The following is a 25,757-nucleotide window of genomic DNA, read 5'->3' as shown; positions in this document are numbered from 1 at the left end:
TAATTGGGCAACTAATATATATAGAAAAAATTAGCCAGGCATGGTGGTGCATGCCTGTAGTCCCAGCTGCTCGGGAGGCTGAGGCAGGAGGATCACTTGAGTCCAGGAGTTTGAGGTTGCTGTGAGCTAGGCTGACGCCAGGGCACTCACTATAGCTGGGCAACAAAGTGAGACTCTGTCTCAAAAAAAAATCATGTGTATTTTCTTTAAGTATATGTACGTTGAAATAAATAAAGAATAATTAACAAAATGAAATTTGCTGGTTTATTCTTGTATGTATATCTTCAACTAGAAACTTGAAAACACTGTAGTCAAAGGAACTTAGCATCCCATTAGTGGTTTATGAAGATTATATTTGACTGATAATTTATTATATATATCATGTACCTGGGAAGAGATACATGTTAGACCAGACATTCAATCAAGTGAAGAGTAATGAAACAATGATAATTTCCTCTGATTAAATTAAATCATGTATTTTCTTTTTATAAATATTTTGCTATCAAAAAGCAAATAAAATTACTATAAGAATGTGCCCCATGTATGTACAGAAATGAAGAGTATGAATGAGAAAGAAAGTTTAGTTTTTCTGATTATTAATATTTAGCAAAATTAGGTGACATCTTCAATGTGACAAAAAATAATAATAGACATGATTTAGATGATTTTACTTTCATTTTGGGGTAATTGTCTCCTTTCTCAGGCATTATTATGAACACTGGTTAGTCCTATATACTTTTGTTCTTTAGCATAATTAAAAATACTCTGGGTCACACTACAAATAATTATGCTAACATCAAATATTTTGAAGAGTTTTTAAAATAATTGAAAAGGTATTTCATATAGATTTTGCTATAACTTGGCTAATGGAATTATTTAATATTTTCAACAAATTTCCAATATTCAAATACATCGTAGATACCTAAATATATAATACATAAATATATTTTTATAAACGTATGTAATACATTACAAGTAATCAGGTTGCCATAAGAAGACAATTTAAAATTTCTATCATCTTTAGATTTTATAAATGTAAACTTTGTTTCTGTATAAAATGAAACCACATGTTCAAAGAGTTTCAAATTAATGGTAATTGATGATACATTCTACAGAAATAGTAACCTAAAAATCATTGTAGATTTGTAATGGTTATGGAAAGTTTGCAAGATAACAAAATCTGAACAAGTGAAAGTGAAGTTCCTCATTAATACAATAGATTTTGAATACTCATTCAACACATACCTAATTTTTGCATAAATGAACACTTCAGTCATATAAATGTTAGCTACTGCTATATTGTATGTTAAATTATATGGTAAGAAATGTATACTTCCTGCATTATTCCCAGGCAATTTCCTTTATGAGCACATGAAGAGCTTCAAGAATCAAATCGACCACACTACATCACACAGCAAAATTTATGGCAGATAAGGAACACAAAACATGAAAGAAAATGAAAGACAGATTACCTTTCCTAAAAATCTTCCCTCATATGAATCTTAAATCATGTATTCTTTTCTCTTCATATCATTCTTGATGGGAATCTTACAGAAAAAAATGGGTTAAAATTGTGCTTCACTATTGAGAGAAACCTATGGTCAGGGATATATCTAATTCCCAGAGCTTTCATCATTAATATTTTATGAGTCTCACTGATCTGTCCCATCTGGAAGAGAAATTTATCTTTCATTTGTGCAAGCAGTGCCTGCCGAGTAATAGATTTCATCTCGATAAGCTGAGTGGTGAAATGCAAACGGCAGCAAAGGTATGAGGAGGAAAAGTGTTCACTTTATTTCTTTTTCCTATAGTCTGGCTGCACTTTACTGGAGTTGCAGAGTCAGCCAAGCAAAGCGAAAGATCTTTGGGGAACTATGAGTGTCAGTTCCTTGCTAATATACTTCAGCTACACATTTGAATGATCACGTGTTTAAACTGACTTTTAAATGAGATGATTAGCTACAGTTGCTTTTTTACTTAAACATTTACCAGGAACTTTGGTGACTAGAACATTGAAAAACCAACAGCTCAGTCTTTAAAATTTTCCTCAGTACACATGAGATGACTAAAAGACAAATTAATAATCTTCAAACACTTCTTACTGAAAAGGCAGAATGTTTTGCCCTTTGGTTGAGCGTGGCTCACCTTCGTTGAAATAGGAATTTTGTGTAGGCTCATCTGTGACACTGGAGGTAATAAATAGTCCATGGTGGTATTTATCAACAGAAAAGCAAAACTGAGTAAGTGTTATAGGACACTCCCCACTTTCAAAACCAGAAACATAGGGGAAAATCTCCATAATATTGGTCTAGACAACAATTTTTTTTGGATATGACCCAAAATCATAGGCAACAAAAGCAAAAATAGACAAACGGGGTTAGATTAAATTAAAAAGCTTCCTCACAGCAAAGAAGACAGCTAACAAAATGAAAAGGTAACCTATGGAATGGTAGGAAAAAATTGTAAACTGTATATTTGATAGCTGGTTAATATCCTAAATATATAAAGTACTCAAACTACTTATTAGCACAAAACCAAATAACCCAATTAAAAAATGGGCAAAAGACCCAAATAGACATTTCTCAAAAGAAGACACACAAATGCCCAACAGGTATGTGAAAAGATGCTCAACATCACTAATCAACAGAAAAATGCAAATTAAAACCACAATGAGGTATCACCTGACCTCTGAATGGCTATTATAAAAAAGATAAAGTATAACAAGTATTGGAGAGGATATGCAGAAAAGGGAACCCTTGCACACTGTTGGTGGGAGTGTAAATTAGTACAATCACTATGGAAAACAGTTCATAAAAAAATTAAAAATAGAACAACATGTGATCCAGCAAACCCACTACTGGGCATCTATCCAAAGGAAATAAAATCCATATGTCAAAGAGATAACTGCCTTCCTAAGTTTATTGCAACATTATTCAGAATAGTTAAGAAATGGAGTCAAACTAAGTATCCAGCAATGGATGAGTAGAAAACAATATGTGGTAAATATACACAAGGAAATTAAGCCAGACACAGAAAGGCAAATATTGCATGTTCTCACTCATATGTGAGAACTAAAAAGTTGAATTCATAGAAGTAGAGGAGAATAGAATGATGATTACCAGGGGCTGGGATGGAGGTGGGAGATTAGAGAGATGTTTGTCAAAGGATACAAAACTTCATTTAGATAGGAGGAATAAGTTCAAGGGATCTATTGTATAGCAAGAGATAAATACTTGAGGTAATGCATATATTCCCTAGTTATGCGTGGCTTTTTTTTTTTTAGGACTATATTTTACTAAATAACAGAAAGGTGTTTTTTGTTTGTTTGCTTGTTGATTCCTTTTTTTAATTTTAGCATATTATGGGGGTACAAACGTTAAGGTTATGTATATTGCCCATGTCCCCCTTCCCCCCTCGAGTCAGAGCCTAAAGCGTGACCATCCCCCCAACATTGCACATCTCACTCATTGTGTTTGTATAAGCCCATCCCCTCCTGCCCCCTCCCCTCCTGCCCCCTCCCACCTGCTCGACACCCAATAAATGTTATTCCTATATGTCCACTGAGATGTTGATCCGTTAATACCAATTTGCTGGTGAGTACATGCGGTGCTTGTTTTTCCATTCTTGAGATACTTCCTTTAGTAGAATGGATTCCAGCTCTATCCAGGAAAATACAAGATATGCTATATCACCATTGTTTCTTAAAGCTGATAGTACTCCATGGTATACATATACCACATTTTATTAATCCACTCATGAATTGATGGGCACTTGGGTTTTATCCACAACTTTGCAATTGCAAATTGCGCTGCTATAAACATTTAAGTGCAGGTGTCTTTTTCAATGGGTACAACTTATTCAAAGACCAATGGGACTTTTTAAAAAGTTAAATTGAAGTATTAAAATGGGATATTTGGCTAGGAGTATTCCTTTGGTGATTCATTTTTGTTTACTGGCCTTAAAGTCCTTAAATTCATGTAAAAAATTACTGCTTGATATGGACTTTCACAGTCTCTCAATGCCTGCTGAAACCAGGAATGTTAAATCCACAAATTCCAAAGAGGAACCATATAGTCAAGCCCAGAATAGGGCTGATAAATCTGGGGTGGAAGAAGAGGTAGTAACAGCTGAAATTAGTCTTATTTGACACGATGACATGTAACAATGATGTTGGGGGAAAGTTATGAATTAAGGAAACATTTTCTATATTTTCTCATTATAACTTTTGCAAGCTCTCATTTCTACTCCAAGCATTCTGTCTTCAAGTAATGTTTCTATTCTCACAGCACCTACCCTTTTGGCCTTTCCAGTACATCCCTATCCAATTCTATTAATAAATTAGATAACTTGGCTGCCAAAATAGTGTCCTAAAATGCAAATATGATGAGATCACTCTTGACTCTGATCTCTTTATTGGTTCCTCATTGTTTGATTAAATACACTTTTTAGCTATATATTTTACTCCCACCAAGAATTCTATGCTGCAGCCACAGTGAAATACCTGTCATTTTCCCAAACACATTTCATGTGAATTTTCATGCTTCAGTTCCTTCAAATATATATTCCATTTCCCTAGACAAAACCTTGATTAACTGTCACCTCTGCAAGAATGTCTGGGACCCCTGCAGCAACGTTGGTCATTCTCTCTTTTGGGGACTACAATTAGTGGACTAACTACATCTTACTGCAATCTTTGTGTGAATGTCAATATCTACCCAGTGCTGTAAACTAAAGAGTGGAAATCATAGCATATCATCTTTGTGTTTGAAATACAGTAGATATTCAATAATTGTTTGCTAAAAGACTAATATAACAAATTTATGTGGCATCTTCCCATTAACTGGAGCTTTTCAGAGATATACTTTGACTCAACAAGATTTCTCTAGCAGACAGAATTTTTATGCACTGCTATTTGAGGAAGTACTTTTGATTTGGCAGCTATTTCTGGAAACCCAAAATAATATATTATTATAGATATACTTAAATTTAAAAGCTTTTTAAATCTAGATTTTTAACTTATATTGCCTCACTTCTTTGCTTAGTGATTAAAAATAAACTTTTTGGATTTTTATAAGAGAAAAGGGGCTGTAAATAATAATGTACACTTAATTAACACAGTGAGCATTTTTTGTATCTAGATATTTTAGTTATTAATGGGATTTTGTGGCCTAAATTAGCCAGAAAATTATAATATTCTTTCATAACACTTGATGCATATAAATGCTATAATAAATCAGCTAGAAAGAGATACTGCAATCAAATTAAAAAGCCTCCTCAGAAAGAGGGCAACTCTCTTTCTGGCCATTTCTTTGAGAAGCTTGTGTAAATGGTATAAATTCCTTAAGAATTTATAATATTATAATTATTTATAATAATCCTATAAAAATATTTTATAGCATGCCAAATAAAATTTTCAAACTCCTCTTCTGACCTCTTTCAGCAAGAAAAATGAACTTGATAATATGCTAATAGTGAGAAATATTTTCCCTAGTAGTTTACATAATATTCAATAGAGCTTACAATTAATTATACTTTAAAATGTATAGTTCTTTAAATTCAGAAAATGCTTTAAATATATTATTTTCATGGATTCCTATAATAGTTTTATGAAGCAAGTACAATCATTTTTAATATTATTTCTATCTTTCATATTAGAAAAGTGTAACCACAGGAGATTTGGTAACGTCCTCAAGGCAACATATATAATAGGTCTTGTAGGTTTGAATTGAAATTAACTCAGGGTTTATAATGTACAAAAATGTCTTTCTGACTTTTATTTGACAGTCTTTTCACAATTTTTTTCACAATTTAAATAAAAAAGTAAGAGTTAATTCAACTCTAACAAAACATGCTTAAGCACATAATTTAACATTTTATCTTTTAGATGCAAAAAGTATCATATTTTCAAGTTTTGCCCTCAAATTCTCCCCAATTACAATCTTATTAATAAAAAGTCTTTATGCAAAGCATTTACATAGGTATCTACATTGTTTTTTAGGGATGCCAATCAATTTAAAGAATATAACATTTTACATAAAATCTTATTCAGTTCATATGCTAACAACATTGCATTTCCCTGGAAGATTTAATGTGTCTTCCAGTGTTTACACTAGCCCTTTCTTCAGCATTTATTCATCTCTTTATTCACATATTTGTTTATCTCTTTATTTCTTCTGCCTTCTGAAGGAATCATAATTCTCTTGAGGAGTTGGGCTGAGAATAATGTTTCTAGTTTCCTTTCTGTTGGTTGGAAACTCACCTTCCTCCTCTGTTCTTCTGTGAGACAACTGCCCATTCTACCTTTTCCCTCCCTTCTGGAAGATACTACCATGCTGTAAGAGCAGAAAGTCTGATTGGTCTATATAGCTGATAAAGGTAACAAAATCTGCAGTAGCAATATGTATTTACTTTTTAAACTCAAAACCAAAGTGTGAAATTTCAATTTGAGCTGATTACAATGAACTAAAATGAGTAGTGTCTGTCCCTTTGGTTTTTGCTCCTCTCACTAGTCCATCTCTCTGTGTCAAGAACACCAGAGCAGCAGCCCCTGAAAAGCACTCTAAATACTATATAAAGTAAGTTTTCACCCCTACACTGGCTAACTCATGAGGCATATCAGCACACTGAAACTAACCAAAAGAATGGGAGACGAAGGTCTTAAACAGAATGAGAATAGAAATAAGGGAGAAAGAAAGAGAATAGACACAAAGCACTTTCTTTGAAACTCTTTTGTTCTTAGTTTCTTAGAGATAGAGAAACATGCATCTCTATGCAATGAATAATTTAGTTAGATATAATATAAAATGAGGACTAGAGCTTCAGGTTTTCCAAAGGAATTAGAGACTGGGATATGACAGACCTGTTTGTAGCTCAATGCTTCTAAAAAGCTTTCTGAATTGCAAAGATATATATCTAGGCAAACTGATCTCTTCTAAGTTGTCATTTTACTGAAAGAATAAAGAATCATTTTTCCATTATAATATTTTTCCAGGGACTCCAAGTCTTATTTATTTATTTCTTTGTTTTGTTTATTTATACCAATGAAAAATATTTATATATTCTGCAAGAACTTTCACAAATATTTCATAAAATTTTAGAAGACAGAAATGTCCTGTATAGTTTAAAATGTATCTAGTTGTTTACTTATGCAAAATGCCTATTATATCTTACTTTATAGTTGTCCATTTGATCACATCATGATGGACTACTTGCAATACAATAAAACCTAGAGAGTTCAATAAAGTGGAAATAAGTCATTCATATAATCATAATTAATAGATCATCTTTAATTATAAAATCCTATCTTAGGAGTTATAATTTGATCCAGGCTTAAATTGAGAAAATGTATAATCATCCAATTCATAGCTGTTAAAGTAAAAGAGAGAGAACACAAAATGACTTACGAAAGAAGACAGAAACATTGATTTCTTGGATTCTTTTTGTGTGTGTGTGATATTATATTTTTAATACACATTGACTGTGTATATATTCAACTTATATTTTGAAATGAACACACACATTAAATCAAACTAAGAAGAGTAATAGGGGAAATTTCCTAATATTTACAACATGCCAAGAACATCACATTTTTCTAGTGATCACTTTGATAAAGCATTAGAATCTATGGTTTCTACAAATGGGAAGTCTTGGGTAAAATGAAACCATTACATAAAACAGGATTTTAAATGTGATTACCATTGTTAGTTCCAACTGGCTTGGGTTCTGTATCTTCAGAAGACTTACCTGCAGAATTCAGTTCCAAAGAAGACTCATTTCTTCTTTCAGGAAGTAGTTTTGTAGAGAGTGAAATCTTTGGTTTAAACAAGGATGACAAAAAAGAAAAAAGAATCCCTTGGTGGACAGACATTTCTCAGTGCTGCTGGGGGATGGGGTTGGCCAGGAAAACCCCACTCCAGAAAGTAAGAGAGGGAAGGGGGATTTCATATGCTTCTTGAAACAAGGTATGGGGAAGAAGGACATCTTTTTCTTATTCAGTTTTACCCAGTTCTATTAGAAGTAAAGAGACAGATAGTGAAAATGCAAATGATCAAAAGCTTCTTTAGTGTTTTTTCCATTGGATCCACTTTTGAGGATACTGGAACATCATTTCTATAACAAAAAGCATCTAATGGATTATGAGTCCTGACGGTTCCGGTTGATGATCAGAGGCTAACACAGGAGTAAATTTTCTTGCCATGTAGAGCAAGAGTTGGAATAGAAATGCAGATGCTATTCAATCACCCCAGTATGTAGACCCTGGATCCAGGAGTCCTTTCAAACTGGCATGCCATTTACCAAAAATCCAGAGGGTTCCTTTCTTTTTATTTTGGTCTCTAAATGCTACACAGATACCTCACTAAAATTTCAAATTTAACATCATCTTCAGTTAATTGATCTGCTGTGTGGTATTCTTTTCTCTTAAGTCATAGAAATTTCTCCAACAAGCTTGTGCTATCAAACACATATCATATATATTTTGGTATCAATATATAGATATAAATATACACATTTATATATGGTGTATGTACGCACACACACACACTTCTAGGAAATCCCTGCTCTTTCCTCTGTTTGTGTGAAGGCTTTAGGCTATGTAATTTACAGGTGAGCTGGATCTCTGGGCTTTGTGGGGTTATTGAGGTATTCTCTTTACTATTCCAGCTCTTTGTGGTTCTGAAGATGTCTCTCCATATTGGTGCCCTGCTCCCAGTCACCTGTAGCAGTACAGTTAGATGAAAGTCCAAAAAGCTTTGGTGTGAAGCTTTGTCTCCTCTTTATTGCAATCTTTGTCAGACCATGACCTTGCAGTTGGTGAAGTCCCTCTGTAAGATTGGTTGACAGTATAGAATTGCCTTGTGAGAGAGACTCCTTGGAATTCTAATTTACCACTCCAACCCATATTTGGCCATTAAGTTTGTTAAAAATTGGACTGGTTCCTCCTCATTCCTCAGGCAAATTGCCTCCTTCTGCTGCAGTGCCCTCAGGAATGAAAACAGTCATATGACTCTTTTATTATGAGAAGGGTTCATTCTTTTTTGGAATTTGGTGATTTAATTTTGAGCCTTCAGTTCTCTGTGGAGTTAAAAAAAATATGACACTATAGTGTATCTGGCTTATTTTTAAGTATTATTTTAATAAGCACCTCCCCACAAAACTCTTCCCTTTCTCTTGAATGAGGACAACCCTACCTACAAATAGAGTGATTCAAGTCAAAGCTGAGATAATACAGATTTGCTCCTCAAATACTGCATTCAGTAGCACTGCTGATCCTTCCACAAGCGACTGAGTTAATAACACTCCTCACTAGAAAAAAGATAAAGTATATGTATGAGTTTTAGATTTTACTTAATGCATTTGTTTTAAACCTAATATCTGCATTGAAAAATCTCCAATTTTAATAGTCTATGTACATGGCGCTAAGGGGGAAACGAACCCCATGAACTATTGGAGGTTGGGTAAGCAAATGCATCTATACAATATTCTCACTCTCAGTTGATGTCTACTCTGTCTTTCCAGTTCCCCAGGCCAATCAAAGTCATGCTTAACTCTATCTTAAGATCCATATCCAATTTATCAGGAAATTGTGCTGGCCTCACCTTCAAATGCATCCATTATATAACTATATAACTATTACATATTATATAACTATATAAGTCACTGAAACTACTGCCAGCTCCTAACCTTGCCTCCTTCCCATCCCCCCATTCTATTCTACATAGAGTAGTAGAACTTATTAACATGAAAGTCATGTAATGAAGTTTATCTACACAAAATCTAATGATATCTTCTCATTTATTTCAAAATAAATGCTAATTACAACAGTATAAAAGGTTCTCCTTGATCTGGTCCCTGCCTAGATCTCATCTCCTTCAGTAGTAGCCACACTGCTTTTGTTGGTGTTCTGTGAACAGGCTCGTGAGGTTCCTAATGTAGGAAACCTATACTTGATGCTTTTTTAAAATATATATATATATATATATATATATATCTTCTAAATATTCCCAAGGTTCTAACACTTATTTTGTTTCAAGTTACTGTTTAAATATAATCTTCTCAACAAAGTCTATTCTAACTATTAAACTGCAAGTTCTTCCTTACAAAGAGACATTCAAAAATCCCTAAACTTGACCGATCTATATTTTTCTTCTCTATAGCATGTATCATCTTCTAATATACTGTGTAATTACTTATTTATTTACTATTTATTTTTTGTCCTATCATAATAGATTGCAAACTTTATAAGAACAGGAATTTTTCTTTCTTTATTCATTTACAAGTACTTGGTAAACAATAGCAAAAGTATTTGTTGAAGGAATGAATCAACAGGGAGAAAAAAGATAGTCCACTATTCTAACTTTTGGTATATTGATTCAACCAAGATATTCATCAACAAATATTTGTTCTTATTAAAGACCTTAAAGTACTCAGAAAAAAATTATTCTCAAATTTCAACGTTAGTATAATTTTATGGCCTATAGTGAAAATTTTCCTTGGTAATATTTATTTTTATAGATAGTAATAGTTTTTATGAGTTATGGCTCTCTCTCTCAATAATTTTTAATGAACTGGGATTTCAAAGCTCTATTTCTAAAGAGAGTTCTAGAAAAATAATCAAATTTTATTAGAATATACAGGGATGTACTAATTGGGACACACATAGATCAGTTAGTTACCCTTCTGCCATTTCCATAAGCAATAAAAATCAGAATCCTAATTTTGAACTGAGTTGTAATAATGCGGTTAATTATCAATTTAAAAAAAAAGTTGACCAATAAAGAAGCAAATTCATTATCTTGCTTAAGAAAAAAAGTTACTCATTTGCCTATTCAAGAGTTTGTGGTGTTTCTAAACTAGGATGAGACCAAGATTATCATGTAGAAGATTTCTTTTACTCTGAATTGAAACTAAAGAAGAAATTCAAAGCTTATGAGATAATATAGATAGTTCCAAGGTAAAATTCCAAATTAATATTATTTTTAAATGTATAGGCAGGCACTGGAGAATATGACATGACAAAGCACAAAGAGATTAAGGAAGTTCTCTCAGTCTTGTTAAATTAATTGTGAAAATACTACAGCCAGAAGCTATTCGATTTTTGGAGAAGGTAGGAAAGTACCAAGGTATCTTGGGAATATGTGGACATGAGAAAAATATAGATCTAACGTGAAAGTCAAAGCTAAAAAAGGTAATCATGTTTAGAAGGGGGAAAAAATCAAATAGGCATCAGAAAGCAAAATCCAGAGGATCAAACAAGGCAGAAAGATTTCATTGAGTTAGACCCAACTGTTTTATTAATTTTTTCTTTGAAGAATAACACAGCTATGTAAATAATTTATGAAATGTGTTTTGTAGTTGGCTTATAACAGTATTATTTAGGCCATTAAATATTTATTAACTTTACTTCTGGCTATCAACAGGCAATAATGGTTAAATATAAGTAGCTCTTGCAAGGGCTGCTGGGTTGTGCAACTCCAGGGAGCACATTCTATGCACGTATAACACTATGTGAATGATTTCTTTTGGCATCAGGTAATGTGGTAGCAATGTCACTCACTATGTATCATGGCTTTACATATATTAATTTATTTAATCATCCCAATAGTATAAGTTGGGCATTTTTATTATTATCACATTTTAGATATTTGAGGAATAAAGCACAGAGCTAACTAACTTGCAAAAGTAAAACAGGCAATATGTATTGGATCCAGTATTTCAATGCAGGAAGTCTGTCTTCATGATCAGTGTTCTTAACTAGGACATTATTATGCCTCTCCAAAACAATAATTATTGGATACCTTCAATTTTAGGGCACTAGTCTTAGTACTGGGAAACAGCAATGAACATAAAAGCAAATCCCTTCTTTTCATGAGCTTTTATTTCTGTGAGTGTAGTATTCAGACCATAAGTTAACAGCTAATGCATAAGGTGTGTTTTGCATCCCAACTACTTTTCAAAGCTTTTTATAAATATTAACACATTTAATCCTCAAAACGACCCTATGAAATAATTACCATTATTATCTCTCTTTTACAGAGGATAGAACTGAGGACAGTAGTGGTAAGTGACATGCCCAAGGGTACAGAGCTAGAAAATAGCATCTCCCCTACTCTCACATAAAGGACTGTTACTAAACTAATTATACAGAAAAGACTTTCTGAAATAAACTCAGATCTTTTCTTAGAATTTTTTAAATTTTTTCTTATTATCTGTGTTTTTATTCCCACCACAATCAACTATATGGTTTTTTTTGTTTGTTTGTTTTCCACATAGAAGAGGAGAAATGATGTAATTACAAATAAGTAATGATGAAAGAGCCAAATATGTTTGAGTGTACACAATGTATCTGTGTGTATATTTCTATCTTATTTTAGATAGATACACACAGAGACAAGCCACACATGTATTCTTTCCTTTTTTCACCTCATATATTTTTAATAACAAAGCAAAAGACACATGGAAGTATGTTTGGATAGATGGATAGACATCCATGGATTGATTAGATGTGTAAATAGGTAGTAAACAGAGGGTGGAGAGAAAGTGGAGGAGAGATTAGGAGAGAGAGAAAATCAGGAAAGAGAGGAATTTACAAGTTGTATAAAATAAATATATAATTGAAGAGAATAAAAAATATGCCAATATTTCTACTCCCTTTTGTCATGTGATAATGAATTTATGAGAATTATATAGTTTATTCAGTCCTCACCCAGCTAGTTTTCTTCTTGGGGAAGAAAAATTTCTGAGACTCCTTAATCTCTCCTGATGTCTCATATTATTAATAGTATTATGATTTGCAACATCTGAGAGGACTAGGAGTTACATTTCCATTCCCTTATACAATGCATACTTTAAAACAAGTCCATATGAAAAGATAAAAAAAAAGTCAGTAATTCATTTTTTGCTGACTCTAAGAAATCATAAGAGACATCTAAAGGACTTACACAGAGTATTCTTATACGCAAATGACAACACTGACATACGTCTATGAAAATATGGATTATTCTACAACATAAACATTCCAAGTGTTTATTGATTATGACATACTATTCAGTAATGGAGATGTAAAAACAAGTATTCTCAATAGATACTTTTGCTAATGAAGTTCTTGAGATTTATGTAAATGATTCTAGTTGATTAGAAAATATTTTTGTAGAAATGAAATTTTGGTGAACCCCTTTAGTACAAATGAGAAGTATGTATTCCATTATGAGAATAAAATATTTTCTGGAAGTAAAATTCAACAGATACCCCAGAACTCTTATTTCAATTATTATTTCCTTTCTAAAAACATAAAGGGAGGAGTTTTAACTTTAGTTATTTTAGTTTCTGAAAATAATAACTTATATGTCTACTCATTTCAAATTTCCAACTCATATTCCATGGTGGAGGTCAATCTGAACCTATATCTCTATTCTGGACTCTATCATTTAATTCAGTTAGAGACAAAAGACAAATTGCTTATCAATGGACATCAGCTACTTTGATTTTATATTTCAATTTGCATTTAATTTTTTTAAATGATAGATTATCTATTTCTTAAAAAACAATTTTAGATCAAATATCCTTGTTATTTTTTCTTCTGCAGACTGAAGAGCACCCAAAGGAAGTTGCACAGGGTATTATCAAACCACCAGGCCTTAGCCTGATCATCTTGTTATCCTTATTTTTCAACCCTGTTTCTACCAACCTTGCCCGTAGCAAAATAGCAAGGTATGATTTTAACAGTTCTCTTAAAAGCTGCCTTTCTCAAAATGATTTCCCAATTGACATGAAGACATCATAGTGAGCTACTAAGGGCACTAGCTCTCAGACATTTATCCACTCCAGCGTACCTGAAAAATAGCACAATTTTCTCTCAGTAATAGTGGTAAAGCAAGGATATTCTAAATGATAAGGAGTAGATCCCCTGAAGGGTTAGGTTTGTAAAACCCTGAGGACAATCTGACATGCATGTTCTTACCACTTTTAATTATATTAATAGAATCTATTTCTTACAATACAAATAAGCACTCAAACTCATTTTATTGATATCTTAATTGAATTTCTTTGCTAAATTAGTCCTAGATAATAGCAGGGCTCAGATGGAAGGAAGATCCCACAAGATAGAAGAAGTTTAATAAGGAACATATGAGGTAGATAGGCACCGTTTTCTTTGAGAAAAGATTATTGTTGTTACAGTGGTGGGGAAAGGTGGAATGCCTTAGCTGACAGGAGTAGCATTTGTATATTGGATATCTAGTCAAATACAGGCATAGAGGTGGTACTTAGTTAATATTTTCTTCAAATAAATTAGAATAGATCAATTCACTAAAGGATATAAAAGAGCACAGAGAACAGCCTTAGTGTCTATTAGAGTTGTAAAAGACCCAAGAGATTTTTCTCTACAATTATTCCATTTCTGAGTTCTGTCTAGATACAGCCAACATCAAGGCACAGTGAGAAAATCCTACTTGACTTGCTGAAAGTTCATGCAACAACCTTGAATGCTGGACTATGAGAGCAAAAGAACAAGATCAAACTATGACTCAAGGACATTCAGAAATCTCCTCAAAATATCTAAGGGCACCTAAAGGTCATTAAATATCACTATGTAGTATGCTCTTGTCTGATAGGAGGATAGGGGCTGGAACAAGAGTTAGTTCTATAAGTAAGAAAATGGGAATTTCCTTGAAAAAGCATCCTGAAAACATTCCTATTTACTTAAAAACTATAGAATAAGTGATTATGCATATATGTTTAAACAATGAATTGAGTAGCTAAATGGATTTGTGTGATGTGTATAAACATAGAATATATAAAATGTGCACTGTAATTACAATTAATATTTCTGTATCTTTAAACACTAGAAATGTTTAAACATTAAGAATAAAATGAAATGGACAATGAGAGCAGATTTACAGTTCTCAACTCACTCTCACTCAGGGTGTGCTCATTGAAAGGAATGGCTAACCCATCCGTTCTCTCTCTCTCTCTCTCTCTCTCTCTCTCTCTCTCTCTCTCTCTCTCTCTCTCTCTCTCTCTCCTTCTTCCCATTTTTCTGTTTTTCTTTCTAGTTGATCCCCTACTCCACTCTCACCCAGAAGGGCTCTGAAGTTCTTCCTGCTATATTGCCAGATCCTTTATACCAGGTGTTCATAGCTAAAATCTATCACGACTTGAGTCTTGAATAAGATTATGTATCTAAGCTTCCAGATGCTTCCTTACCAGGAGTGCTTACACTCCCAGTGCTATGTTGTCATGCCATTGTTTGACTCCTGTTGTCATGAATGCTGTTGACAAGGCATCTCTTCCTTACCAAAGTGTGAAATGTATTTCTCCTCTCTTCATTTTCTTTACTTCCTGCCCATTTTTGCTTGTTTGTTTTATTTTTTGGCATTTTGTCACCTGCTATATTTATATATTCTGGCTTCAGCTAAAATGACTGCTTTGCCTCACCCAATTCAACTTATTTCCTTTGTCTGGGAAAGCAGTTATATTTATTGTCCTGGGTGATCTATTTGTTTTATTTTAACACTCAGTAACTAACTTCAGCTTTTATCACACAGTTGTGTTTTATATTTTTCACTTTTCCATTTTATTCTTATTATTATAGAAAATAGGCAACATATTTTCACATTGGAAATGATCAAATAGAACATTCAAAAATACTTGGAAATATAGGAAGTGCTATTATAGCAGCAGCAGAAGGAGCTTAAAAGATCACCCCACCTGTTTGTGCTTCAATCTGGTTATAAAAATATGTCAGCGAACACACACACACACACACACACACACACACACACACACACACATACACACACAGTGTCACGAATTCAATTGATATCAAGACATTGCAACCATGTCTATTGCTGTACCAATGACAGGTGGTTGGAGTTAGTCTATTCAAAATTGGTAGGTTTGCAGAAAAAGAAAGAGGGGTTTATTAACTGAGAGAAGTACATATTCAAATTAATATGTTATCTTATAAAGCTAGCTTCCAATTATGAGTATGATTAAAAACACAATTATGGTTTTCCATTACTATAAAATTTTTTTGGGTAACAAAATTAAAGTATTTAATTTTAGAATAGGCTTATGTAATCAGCATGGAAATATCTGTTTTCTTTTTAAAGATTACATATTAAGTCAAGGCTATAAATAATGCATATGTTCTCTAAGCATTTAAAATAAAAAAAATATAAAAAGTGAATGACATTTAGTTGATATGAATAGAAATCACCATTGTTTCTGTGTAGTCCAAGAGAATATGAACAGAAGAAATGTGCACTTTAATGTAAAATAGTTTTAGCATTCCATATCTGAGAAAACATACTTGGTTATTGTGGATAAGAAAGCAATAGTAGTGAAATACAAATAGAAGACATTTGAAAAATTATTGAATAATGGATTGTACTCCATAAACACATCCTAGCAACCTATAGACATTTAGTAACAATAATGAGTTGGCTTTAATTGTCATTTATTTGTTGTATGGTGACTTTTTGGATCAATGGAAGTCAACATAGTCAAAGTGATTTTAATTTGAGAGTCTGAAATTTAAACCAGAGACAAATGTTCATTGTACAGAAATTACAGGATCTCATTTCAATCTCCTATAGATGCTGTTTATTATAGTATTACATTTACTTTGCTAGCTTTATTTTTTGTCCACAGAAATTTACAAGTTCACCATGAATTCATTCTGAAATATTCAAAGAATGGTGTTCATCTAGCACAACTGATAACATTAGAGAACAATGCCTAACACAGCCTTTGGGACATAAAATGGAGAATATTTATTACAAGAATTGAATGAGGTCTGGGGGTGACATCTCAGTGACATTTTGTACTACTGCTGTGAATGTAGCTTGTACATTGAGGCCTTGTTCAGTTGCTCAGTTACAGAAAGGACCTAAGCTATCATGCTGATTTATAAAAGGAAAAAAGAAAAAAAATGTGGTGTAAACAACCAAAGCCAACTCTCTGGAAACATCCCCTGTTGTCCTAAAACATAACATTGCTGAATGTGACAGGGTATAGATCCTGTCTCATGCATGAGATGAGGTGCAGAAGGTAGACAGCTGAAATGCTTGCTTAAAGTCTTCATTTTAAAAGTCTACATTGTAAAGCATCCATGTTACTAGAGAATGGAGGTGTTATATAGCTCATTACACTTTGTGCAGTATACTGTCTAGAGACCCCTTGCCCAGTGGAGCTCTTAATAACAGAATCCTTAGCAGGCATTTTTCTGCAGGGAAAGTATTTTTGTTGGAAACACTGTGAGTCATACATAGACACTTCATGAGAACCCTCTATCAGAGGTGTCACAAAGTGGACCACAGCACAGGATAATCAAAAGAGCACTACACTGAGAACCAGAAGATGGTATTTCTAACTTGGAAATGCCATTAAACAAGCTATATGAATTTAGGTTGGCCTCAATTTCCTCATTTGCAAAAAAGAAGGCTTTGCATTAAACCATCTCTAAGGTCTTTTCACCTTGAAAATCCAGTGATTCTTTTTAGCATTGCTATGTCTTTGTTTTCCCAGAGAGATGATTCCTTTGATGAACTGGAAATAAGGTAAAAGTTTATACTGAAAAAGGAATTGGTAGGCAACAACTTATTTCTATTATTATATTTCTTCAGAGACAATCTGAAGCACATATTTTTGTCAAATGTGAGATTTTTCTTAAAAGAGATTTAGTACTAACACATATCATTCACAGTTTAGGCTTCTTCAGGGAAAAGAGAAAATAAACCCAGCACAGTTGTAAATAATAAATAGCAAATTGTTAGTTACAGTACAAAATTTTTAAACAGAAAGTCTAATGTAAGTATCAAACTATTAAAAATTATATGATATGTATTTAAAACTCTTCTCTCCATAAAATACCTTTCTTTTGGGTTTATTATAAAAATTAGTGGTGTGGGAAAAATGGGAATGGTTTGGACAAACTCAAAGTTATTTTGAATCCTTCAACAGAAAAATAATTGTTTTAGTCACCATAAAACAATAATGTTTTATTGATTTATACTCTTGTGCTTTTTTCATTCTAATCTTTTTCCAAAGGAATAATTTACATTTAGGTAATCAGTGCTACTGGTAAGTGTAAAAATATTTATTTTCCAAGAACATGTAATATATTTATATTTCCATAATCATATAAAACCTATAATTGTTTATTTCAAAGACAACTCAATCTTACTCTACCCAAGAATGAACTCAAATTTTCCTTTCCAAGCAGCTTTTTTCTTATGTTTAAGAAATGGTGCCTTTAATGGCACCATTTCCTACCTAACATTCTAGTCAGAAGCTCCATGTCATCATAAACCTCTTTTTGCTTCATTGCTGTCCTCTGAATTGAAAACCCAAAGTCAATTTTAACTCATTTATATATTTTAAATATATCTTCTATCCTTCGTTTACAGAGTCACTAAATTATTTTAGACATTTGTACTTTCTCATCTGAACTAATTAAGGCCTTTAACTACCTGATCTCTTTGCCACTGGACTGAAGTTTCTCTAATTGATCCCCAATACTGCTGCCAGATTGAGTATCTCAAAATATAAAATGATTACAGTTTGGCTTTAAAGTGCTTAATGACTTATTTTCACCTCTAGGATAAGATTCAGTTTTGTAGTATTGTGCACAAGGTTCTTTATGATCAGGATCTGGTCTGTCCCTCTTCCACTATCCCTTCTCTACTACCCTTCCTGCCTTTTCTTCACAATTACCTGTACTCAGCTCACAATAACACAGAAATCCTCACCAATTGTGAATACAAGGACAATCACAAGTAATACAACTGAGGATGGGCTATACCAGTTCACAAGGAGCATTAATGGCTAGGACAGAAAGGACTCATACACAGAGTAAATTATATCTGCACTACATCCTGAATAAAAAGATCCTAATGACGCTTTGGAGAGGTCCTTAAGGTCCTCTTGAACATCCATTTCTTGACTGCTGAGCAACGCCACGCCCCTGCCAAGGAGACCCAGCCAGGAGGCAGGTGTATCCTCAAGCTGAGGGGCCACCTTCCATCACCCCCATCATGGTGGCTCCTCTAGGCTTTGGATACCCAGCCCAGCCATCCCTTTCAGTATTTAGTTCTGTCTGGAGTGGACCTTGGGTAGTCCTGGATGATGACCTCTGAATCATACTCCCCAAGTATGTGCAACAATGTCACATACTATCCTATTAGTTTCATTCACAGAGCAACCAGGCAAACATTCAAGAGGAAATACGCAATCAGAAGTTATGGTAATTGGAGAATACAGTCCAGCAGATCTGGCGCACTTGGGTGGGCCACTGAAGCAAGTGTAGCTTCTGTGAAGAGAGCTGCCATGTATGTTTATTTTGCATTTGTTTTTCTCAAGAGAAAATATCTAGGGAAAATGAGTATAAAGAATTATTGGAGGAAATGGTGAACAAAGTTTTGGACATGAATGATGAAGATGTTCATTTATTTAGTGATTACTCAGCAGAGTGCCATTCTAGTGGAGATCGCGGGTGACAGTTCTGATAGCAGTTGCAGCCCTCCGAGAAAAACTAGAAGAACATTACATGCAGATCTTTTCAGTGGGAAAGGTTGTTCAAAATCAATTACTGAAACAATTGAAGCAGTTGTAGCTGATTTCAGTGAGAGTGATTCTTCATCAGATGTTTCTGAAGAACCTGTCGTGACTAGTGTAAGTTCTGTTACTTGGGGTCCAGTGTCAGTAAGTAACATGAAGATTTTTGACTTTGTTGAAAGTAAACTCTGTTGTTCCAACTGAAATTGCAGTAAATCTCTATGAAAATACACCTTATGATTTTTTTTTTCAAATTCTTCTAACAGATGATGTTATTGACTACATGGTGAAGGAAACTGATATCTATTCAAGTCAGACTTTACAAAAGGGTAAAATCAAACCCTACTGCTAACTAAAAAAGTGGTATGATGTTACTTCTCAAGAAATGGATCGATTTTGGGGAGTATAGTTTTGGATGGACCTTAGCAAGAAACCAAGGCTTCTGGACTATTGGTCAAAAAACATTTTATATGACAATTCCATGGAAAAGTTACTATCATGTAACTGCTTCAAAGTGCTTCTAAGAATGTGGCATTTCTCTAACCATGAAGAATATCCTTCTGGTGAATATCTCTTCAAGATCCAGCCACTTCTTGATCACCTGCTTGATCAGCTGCTGTAGTTCCAGATGAGGAAATATGTATCTATGAAATAGTGGTGGCATTTCATGAATGTTTGAGTTTCGTATAGTACATCAACAAGCACCATTTATGGTGCTTGTTGGAATAAAACTTTTCAAACTTTGCTTACAGACAAGATTACACCTGGAATGTGAAAGTTTATTGTGGGAAGGAAGCAAGATCTGGCATTCCTGTTTTGTCCTCAGTTGTCATGAAGCTCTTAGTAGAAGGTTACTAGATAGTGGACGTGTTTTATACACTGACAACTATTACACCAGCGTCCGCCTAGCTCATTGACTCCTTGAGCACTTTATGTACCTGGTGGGCTTACTGAGAAGTAACAGGAAGCTAAACCTGCCAGATGTAGTGAAGGCGAAGCTGAGCAAGAACAAAGTAATTGCTCAAGAAAGTGACACAGGCATTGTCTTCAAATGGAAGGATAAGGGAGATGTGCTGATGCTAAGTACTATGCATGGCAAAGACACTAAAGCAGTTGAAATGAGAAAAGGTGTTGCAGAAAAAAACACATATAATTGTAGATTATAGTAATTTGAAGGCGTTCATTGACCTCTCAGATCAACTGAAGTCATATTCACGTTCTTTGAGATGTGGCATAAAGTGGTTCAGAAAATTAGCAATAGAGCTATCACAGGATCAGCTTTGGTGAATTCTCTTATTTTCTACAGAGTTGTGAACAGAAAGAAGATCTCAATCACAAAGTTCAAAGAACAAGTTTGCTTAAAACTGCTCCAGACAGATGAAACACCTACTGTAGGCTGTCCCTCCCATTGCCATCTGTGACTTGTTCCCTCAGGAACAGAGGCTCTGCCAGAAGATGTACTGTGTGCTATGAAAGAACACAAGCTGAGAAAGGGTGGGAATATGCCATGAAGAGATGTAAACAGACAGCATGAGAATGCAGCAAATGTAATGCCTACTTTTGTGTAGAATGCTTTTTCCTAAAACATACATCAATTGAAAAGTATTATAAAAACTTGAAAAAGAAAAAAAGATCGTGGTCTATCACCATAATGTTCTTTTCCAAGTCTTCCTGCTCAGCTCCATGCTGTCACGTTACCTGATTCGTATCTTACTTTCATGTTTGGAAGACTTCTTTCTCTGGTAATTTAAGAGCAATGTGAATTTTCAGAACCTAAAGTTCACACGTTTCAAAAAGAGGAGGGATATTTTCACATCTGTCTAGAATCTATGTCTTCCCAGAATAATTGAGAATGTTCACTGCCCTGAGGGAAATTCTACCCATGTTGAAGAGAGGGGTAGCATACTCATAGACCCAGAGAAAAACAATGTGAGGGGAAATATCCTCAAGCATATGGCTTAAGCATGGAAGTTTAGAATTAAGATGATTTTTTCATTCAATAACTATTTTTAAACATCAACTATGTATGGAACATTGTCTTAGATACTGAGGATAGAAGAAGTCCCTACTCTCAAGAAGCATATTTATTGAGGGAGGCAAATAGGATAAAAATAAACTAATAATTATGTAATATAAAGTCACATAGTGATGAACATTAAATTGAAAGAATAATTTGAGGCAAGCAGTTAGAACCTGATAGGGGTAAGAGACAGGCATTTATTTTAAATGAGGTGGTTAAGAAATATCTCCCTGAGTAAACGAAGCTTGACCAGATCCCTAAATGAAGTGATCATGTGTCATGAGACTATCTGGAGTGGTTGGATTTTGTGCAGAATGATAAGTAAGTGTTTCTTCCTGAGACAGAAATAATCTCGGAGTGTTTAAGTATGGCGGTTAAGGCCAGAGGAACCTGAGTAGAATAGGTCAGAGAAAGAAAGATGGTAGGAGAGCGTGGCCAGAAACTACATGCTTCTGAGTTCAATAGACTTTGGTTAAGATTTTGGATTTTGTTATAAATGTAACAGAGCTTTTGGAAATATTTAAGAAAGCAATAAATGTAATTGGGCTCATTAAAAATATCACCCTAATTATTCTGAGAAAGGTACATTGGCAAGGGAATGTAAGAGTGTTTAATATCTGATAAGCTGTGCCTCTCTCACAATCTCTCTTTTAAAATACCTACAAATTCTCAAATATATTTTTCAATATGAAATTTAGACTATATAACCAAAGGCAAGCAAGGAAACAAACACAAATTCTCAACCAACTAGGAATTGCTTAGAATTTTATTTATTTTTATGTTAATTGAAAAATAATAGATGTATTTATAATTCTGTTTTTCTATTTATAACAATTATCCATTTCTCCTGGTGTTCAGGTCTTGATTATGACCATTAAATACTATTATATGGGCTATTACATTTACTTCATACAAAAACATTTTTAATTTTTATAATTATTTTATATTTCGGTTAATATTGTATCTTTTGAATTTTTCTCATTTCAGTTTTTGTTTTTTGTTATTATAAAATAACCTTTGATTTATTTATCTGTGTTCAATACATTCTAATGCTTATACTATTTCTAGTATTTGATTAATTTATTTTATAAATATAGCAACATGTAGTCTGTAAGTAAGACAAATTAGTTCTTCTTCATTGGAATTTATTATGTATTATTTTTTGCCTTTTGTGACTTAAAACCTTCAAATTATAACCAATAGTGGAACAATTGTATCGTCTTGTTCTCAATTTCATTGAAGGGCAGTTTAGGTTTTACCCATTTCATATAATGTTGCTTCTGGTTTCTAATGAATACTCCTGTTCATGTCACAGTGATGTTAAAAGACATTTAGAAACATTTCAATTGCACACTTTTACGTATTTTAAATTATACTGTATTGATGTTATAGTCACTTTGTTGTGCTATCAAATATTGTTCATTGTAACTATATTTTTGTTAAGTGCCTGAGGTGATAGATAGATACCCCAATTGCCCTGTGCCCTGATTTGATTAATTAACATTGTTATGTCTGTATCAAAACATCACATATACTCTATGAAGACATACAAATATTATATACCCATAATAATTAAAAATAAAACAATTTTTAAAAAAGAGATGTAGTACTAACATATATTAAAATTTAGTACTAACTGATCAACACTAAGGTGCTCACATGGTAGTAATATTCATTGGGTGCTGGTCAGGTGGGAGGGAGTTGTGGGGTTGGTAAACTCACAACTAATGGATGCAGAGCACACTGTATGGGGGAAGAGCACACTTATATCCCTGGCTTGGGCAAGGCAAAGGCATTATATATAACCAAAATATTTGTACCCCCATAATATTCTGAAATAGAAAAAAAGAAACCAAGGATATAACTATATCACAGATTAAAATCTTTTAGATAACTGTCTTTCAATATAGTTGGTGCATGTTGTAAAAAAAAAATTAGGCATCTTAAGGAAAAAGAGAAAAAAATGGCAAAATTATAAATGGCAAATTTTAAATTCAGTACAAAATTCTCAAATATAAAGTCTACTATAAGTAACATGCTATTAAATAGTCTTTGAAATATATTGAAATTCATCCTTTCCCTCTTTTGTTTATAGCTTGTTTAAGGAAGTGTTGAAAAAAATCCCTGTAAAACTTTTTGTTTTATTGCATTTTTACTAAATGATCTCCTATAACATCTCTACATTTTTAACACATTAAAATTTTATTTGTTGCCAAGTACATAATCAGTTTTGTGTATATTCCATAGGTGTAAGTTGTAGAATTAAACTGTGGGTGGATGTGAGCATGCACACATATATGTGTTAGATAAGGCCTTTTTATTGTTGTTAAAATTATTCATATCTGTCTCTGCTCCTACCAGTTGAATTGTCAATTTTCAAGAAAATGTTTTAAAATTTTTGCTATAGTTATTGGTTTAATAATTTTTCTATGTACTTCTAAAAGTGTTTTGTTATATGCATTTCTTGCCCTGCTGATGATCTTAGTGGGTTGTGCTATTATTCAAATTATCCACCCTTTTACTGTTCAAGCTTTTGTCCTTAAATGCAATATCTAATTTAAAATTACTTTTTAAAAAAGTCATCACTTTTTTGCTTATCATTTAATTTTAAATCACTTTTGCCATTTTGTTTCAGATATGTTTCTCCTTAGCAAATATTATTATTATTTCTTTTTGAGACAGAGTTTCTCTTGGTCCCACTCATAGAATGCAGTGGTGTCATCATAGTTCACTGCAATCTCCAACTCCTGGACACAAGCAATCCTCCTGCCTCAGCCTCCCAAGTAGCTGGAACTACAGGTATGTGCCATGATGCCTACTAATTCTTCTATTTTTATGTAGAGATGGGGTCTTGCTCTTGCTCAGGCTGGTTTAGAACTCCTGAGCTCAAACAATCCCACCGCCTCAGCCTCCCTGAGTGCTAGGATTACAGAAATGAGCAGACACACTTGGCCAGCAAATATTATTGTTTGTATTTATTTAATTTGCTGGGAGTGTCTGTCTTTTAATAGTATATTACTCAACCCATTCCTTTATATAACCCATTCCTTTATATATAAGGTTATATCAACCCATTCCTTTATATAATGGGTTATATCAACTCATTCCTTTATATAAACCATTCCTTTATATAATTTATATCATTCTCTTGATACTATGTATTTGTTCGTATATTTAATTAATTAATCTATTTACTTTACTTCCGCATTTTATGGGCATACAAGTATTTAGGTTACATACATTTCCTTTGCCCCAACTGAGTCAGAGCTTCAAGCATGTTCATCCCTCAGATGGTGTTTACTGCACCCATGGTGTGAACATACCAATCCCTTCTTCCCCAATCCTACTTGCTTGACACCCAATCAATGTTACTACTAAGTGGGCACATAAATGTTGGTCAGTTAATACCAATTTGATGGCGAATACATGTGGTCCTTGTTTTTCCATTCTTGGATTCTTCATTTGGTAGAATGGGCTCCAGGTCTATCCAGGAAAATACAAGAGGAGCTAGATCACCAATGTTTTTTGTGGCTGAGTAGAACTCCATAGTATACATATACCACATTTTATTAATCCACTCATGTGTTGATGGGCATTTGGGTTGTTTCCACATATTTGCAATTGTGAATTGTGCTGCTATAAACACTCGAGAGCAGATGTCTTTTTTATAAAATGTCTTTTGTTCGTTTGGGTAGATGTCCAGTAATGGGATTGCTGGATCAAGTGAGAGTTCTACTTTTAGCCCTCCATATTGCTTTCCACAGAGTTTGTACTAGTTTGCAGTCTTATCAGCATTGTATGAGTGCTCCTATTTCTCTGCATACACACCAACATTTATTGTTTTGGGACGTTTTGGTAAAAGCCAATCTCACTGGAGTCAAGTGATATCTCATTGTGGTTTTGATTTGCATTTCCCTGATGATTAGATTTGTTGAGCATTTTTTCATATGTTTCTCAGCCATTTGTCTCCTTTTGAAAAGTTTCTGTTCATGTCCTTTGCCCACTTTTTAATTGAGCTGATTTTTTTTCTTGCTGATTTTCCTGAGTTCTATATTGATTCTAGTTATCAGCCCTTTATTGAATATGTAGCATGCAAATACTTTCTCCCATTCTACAGGTTGCCTGTCTGCTCTTGTGATAGCTTCCTTGGCTGTGCAGAAGCTTTTAAATTTGATCAGGTCCC

At 33.5% G+C, this 25,757-nt stretch overlaps 1 protein-coding gene and 1 long non-coding RNA gene across 3 annotated transcripts in view; one reads left to right on the top strand and one right to left on the bottom strand.

The window, feature by feature from the left end:
• Positions 1 to 14,569, top strand: part of LOC105858013 (uncharacterized) — a 104,804-nt gene extending 90,235 nt beyond the window's left edge. The window contains exons 3-4 of the long non-coding RNA XR_012921420.1: positions 13,583 to 13,707; positions 14,411 to 14,569. This is a non-coding gene — a long non-coding RNA (uncharacterized LOC105858013). The remainder of the gene's footprint in view (positions 1 to 13,582; positions 13,708 to 14,410) is intronic.
• Positions 1 to 25,757, bottom strand: part of MGAT4C (MGAT4 family member C) — a 678,972-nt gene that overhangs the window by 41,071 nt on the left and 612,144 nt on the right. The gene's annotated exons all lie outside the window — the stretch shown is intronic.

Source organism: Microcebus murinus, chromosome 10, assembly GCF_040939455.1.
Source record: "Microcebus murinus isolate Inina chromosome 10, M.murinus_Inina_mat1.0, whole genome shotgun sequence".
NCBI lineage: Eukaryota > Metazoa > Chordata > Mammalia > Primates > Cheirogaleidae > Microcebus > Microcebus murinus.
The sequence above is the reverse complement of the archived record's forward strand: the minus strand, read 5'-3'. Positions and strand labels throughout refer to the sequence as shown.